Here is a 4,430-nt window from a genome sequence, read left to right on the forward strand (position 1 = left end):
CGGGGCCGCGAGGGTCGGCAGCCCCACCTCTGGCGCTCAGGAGCGTGGGGGTGTGCGGGGTCCAGCAGCGGGCTGGGGCCCAGCAGGCAGGCCTCGGGGGGCCTGGGCCAGAACGGGCCTCACGCCGCGCCTCGCGCGCGAGACCGCGGCCGCCGCCGGCCCCTCCCCCACAGCCCTTGGCCCGTCGCCCCCCGCCACCCCCAGCCGCCGCCGCCGACGTCGGCCCGGGCCGCCCCCGCGCGCTGACTGGCTCGCGCCGGCCTCCCGCCCGGCTGTTGGCGGCTGTGGGGAAGCAGGCAGGAGGCCCCCCCGCCCCCGCCGTGGAGCCGCCGCGCGCAGCCTCTTCCCCCCTCGCCGGCGGGGCGGTGGCGCTGTGGCCGCCGCGGCCTGTGAGACTGTAGCTTCCCTCCGCCCCAGCCCCGTTCCTCCTCCTTTCTCTTCTCTCTCTCCCTCCCCTCCCCTCGCAGCCTCTCGCTCGAGTGAATGTGGCGCGGCGGCGCGGGACGCAGCCTCGGCCCCTGCCGCGGCCCCGCGAGCTCCTGAGGAGACCGAGCTGCCGCCTGCCCCCACCCCCTGCAGTTCTCGGGGGAGTCGCCGCCGCTGGGGAAGAACGAGGGAGACAGCGGAGGGACGGCGGCGGGAAAACGAGAGAGGGAGGAGAAGAGGGTTCGAGGGCGAGTAGGGAAGGCGGAGAGGGACGGACGGAAGAACGGACGGCCCGACGGACGGCCTGGGGAGGGGGCCGCCATCGAGCCTGCCCGGCCCTTGGGCTCCGGGCAGCTGCGGCGGCGCCGACGCGGGCGAAGGGCGCGGCAGGCGCTACCGAGACAATAACCCCGCCGCCCGGCTCTGGGGGCGGCGGAGAGGAGGAGGAGGTGGCGGCCTAGCGCGGCCGAGGCTCGCCGAGCGCTCCCGCGGCGTCTTGGTCCCCGCCGGCCGAGCTCCCCCGCTGGCCGGTGTGCGGGGCGCGCTGCTCGCACGCAGCCGGGGGCTCTCGGCGGACACCCCCTCCGGCCCCCCTTCCCGGCGCGCGCGGAGCTGGTTTTCCGGGTTCCCCTGGACGGAGCTGGATCCTGCTGCTTCTCAAGGCAGGAAGTGAGTTTCGCTCGGCGATTCCGGGCGGTGTCACGAGTGAAAAGTTTTCTTTCGGCGGAGATCCTAGTTGGGACTGGGAAACTCCTGCACAACTCGACACCAGGAAGGCAGTCCGCGTCCCAGCCCCCACCGGAGCCACCTCCTCGTCTGCCGCGGGAGGCCACTCCACATCCGCTCTCACGGGGAGAGATTCGGCGGTACCCGAGTGACTGATGACGGGGAGGAAATCATGGCAAGCGAAGCTTTGAAAAAGCTGCCCCCAGACACCGTCTGACCGAAAGGTAATTTTCACGAAAAGTGTCTAGAAGTTAGTTACAAAGTTCTTGGGCCGGAAAAGGGTGATACGTTAGTGTCTTTCGTTTTTCCCGAAGTTGCTCTGAATTCTCCTTTTCTCCTAAGTGGACAGTATTTGGGGTGCTAAATCGAATTGTTTTTTTCCCTCCTCGTTCCACCGTCTGCACCGTGGTTGTTTGGGAAGAGGTTTTTAGAATGCAGTGGGATCAAAAGTTTTCAGCAAACCGAAGAAAGAGTGCCTTTGTTTGGCACAAGGTACTGAAGTTTTAGCTTTCCAGAACATAAAACATTGTGTGTTTAGTTTGCTGAATTTGGCCACTTTTGTTTTGGAAGAAAGGTCGATGCGGCGGGCGATTATTTTGCTATTAATTGAGATGGCAGCCACATTTGTTTATATGGATACCGATTATTTTGGCTTTAGTGTTACTCGTATGTAGGGATTTTTATTTTTTTTTTTTATTTCTAGCGCTTATTGGATTGGATATTTCGTTGGAGTTTGGAAGCAAAAAACTTCGTTCTTAGTTGCTTTTCAGAGTGGGTAACACGTTTCTTTAAGTGTGTGGTAACGTGTTCTTAGACGTTTATAACTTTTTACTTGTTTGGTTAATTGTAAGCATGTATCTGCTAGACTTGTCTCGTAACTAATCCATTGGGGAAAAAAGGAGGGAGTAAGGATTATGGGTAAAAAGAAAAGTGTAATTTAAAAACATACCTGTAGTAAGTAGTTTGTTAGGACTTCTGTGCAGCACAGACTTCTGTGCAGACTAAGAAGTAAAATGCCTAAAAGGATTTTCATGGGAATCATATTGAACGTGGCTGTGCTTTTTGAATACTATGATGTTTACATTTTTGCGTTGGCCCCGGTGTTTTTGGTCTGTTGTCCTTAATAAGTGGTAGGTTCCTCATGTGGGGGTAGGAATTCGTGAAGCATGGCAGACATTCCAGCAGTCAGAGGTACAAACCCTTCTGGACCAATGGCAGGCTTCCTAGATCAAACTAGTTCTGGTAGTAGCAAACTCAAGCTGTTTTTTCAGCATTTTATTCTTTTTAAAAAGTTTAGTTTTACCCCAGTACTTTTGTGGTAGAGGTAGGTGAAAGGGAATACTGTACTTTTGTTTAAAATATTAAAGAAATATGGTGTCCTGTTAGTAGATATGTCTTAAGTACATACTTTAATGTTTAGTTTGCCTGTGCTACCTCAAGTAATTACCGGAAACCTGGGGAAAGAGTTGACTTTCTGTAGTTCAAAGAGGAAAAGGTAGGTTTTAAAGAACAACATAAAATTATTTCACAAGTAAATACGTTCTTTACGACTTTATGAAGTACCTTTCAAAAAGGGAGTATTTAAGTTATTTATTACTTATTTATTACATATGTTGTTTGACACCTCCCCACCCCCCCAGCATGGTCTCTGGAGATTTTTTTTTCCCCATCGTTGGTAAGATTTGTGAACCATAAAGAAATTCCTGTTAAGTTGAACAAGCTTTATCAAGGGATTTAAAATGCATAACTGATCTACTTTATGATTTTGGAACGTATCATTAGTCAGGGAAAGAGGTTATTCTTGGGCATCTGAAAGAATGGAACAAAATAAATGGCACTGAACTTCACTTGCCTTATAAGGTTTATACTTGGCCTCAAAGCAGCAAAGCCTTAATAGAACAAGTCTTTTACAGAGAATTATAACTTTGCAAAGGTGATTCTCTTTGTTAATAAATTTTATACAAGAAAATATTATAGCACTTGAAAATGACGATTAAACCTGTTTTAAAATATAGCTCTTCAGTTTCTTGGGCAAGAATATATTTAGATGCAGACAACATTTTTAAAAGTGAGGTGTTCACCTGTGCGGTTGTCTTTCGTTCCGTTTTCTCTCAACAAGGCATTATTTGTGGTTTACTTAGAAATCTGTTAATTTAGCACTGAATTATTTATTAACTTAAGACATTTTAAGTTTTATACAAGGTCAAATTATATTTTTGACACTTATTTAAAATGTAACAAAAGTTTGAAAAGATTTAAAAGAAACAGTTAAAATATTTTAAAATAGCTTAGAATTTTTGGTACTTGTGGGTTTTCTTAGATCAAATTGGCAAATATAGAGTACTCCCAAAGCGTTTACTAAAATACTGCACATAATGCTCTGTTTATTGAAAGTTATGAGTTTTTAGAACTAATTCAAGTTGGATTAAGTTATGAAGTCTCCTTATCATTTGAGTTGAAGCTATTGCAAACTTCGTAGATAAAATCTCAACGTAAGTACAAATGTGGAAATCATATTTTTCCTTAAGTGCTGTTTGCATAAATAACTGGTAAATCTTTAAAATTCAGTTATTTTAGACACTGCTTATATTGAGTGTTGACTACCTGAGAAACATAATTGTTTGTGCATATTTAGGCATTTAATTGAAATAATTGCTTATAGATAATAAGATTTAGATTTTAAGCTACTTTGTTTTTAAGACAGTATTTAAAATGTATTTGGAATTTATGGGAATTTTAGTGATGTTGGATAGCAAAGTAATTTTTTTTAGTAATTGGTACTTATTCGGATTCTCCTTAAATGCCTTACTTTGTTGCTTGTATTTTCATTTTATTTCCACCTTGTTCATTCATTTCTCAAATCTGTCATGTGTTTACTTTTATTGAGGAAACACTTGTATAAACTCCTAAAAGTGTCTCTTTTTCTTTTCTGACAACATATACTGTACCTGTGTTTAACTGTTCACAGTAGATTGACTATTCAGCTTTTTAGTGCACATGATTTGTTTTTCTGTTGCCATAGAATATACTGTGTATACATGAATTATACTCTGATATCTGCTTTTGAGTTTTCTGAGGAAATAAATTCAGCATTTCTGCAATCTACTTTTCTTTGTTTTTTTCTACTTTTTTTTTTTTTTTTTGAGACAGTCTCCCTATGTCACCCTCAGTAGAGTGCTGTGACATCACAGCTCACAGCAACCTCCAACTCCTGGGCTTAAGCAATTCTCTTGCCTCAGCTTCCTGAGTAGCTGAGACTACAGGTGCCTGCCGCAACG

The 4,430-nt window shown here is 46.5% G+C and overlaps 1 protein-coding gene across 3 annotated transcripts in view; it reads left to right on the plus strand.

Moving 5' to 3' along the window:
• The first annotated feature begins 486 nt into the window (after positions 1-486).
• ERBIN (erbb2 interacting protein) overlaps positions 487-4,430 on the plus strand; it is a 155,276-nt gene continuing 151,332 nt past the window's right edge. For 2 of the 3 annotated variants that reach the window (XM_003785876.3, XM_003785878.3), the window contains exon 1: positions 1,140-1,376. The gene's annotated coding sequence lies outside the window, so the exon portion shown is untranslated. Of the gene's footprint in view, positions 1,377-4,430 lie in introns of all 3 variants that reach the window. The other variant, XM_003785877.3, reaches the window with a different exon arrangement.

This window comes from Otolemur garnettii, unplaced genomic scaffold (genome assembly GCF_000181295.1).
Source record: "Otolemur garnettii isolate 467f Iridium unplaced genomic scaffold, OtoGar3 scaffold00017, whole genome shotgun sequence".
NCBI classification, from domain to species: domain Eukaryota; kingdom Metazoa; phylum Chordata; class Mammalia; order Primates; family Galagidae; genus Otolemur; species Otolemur garnettii.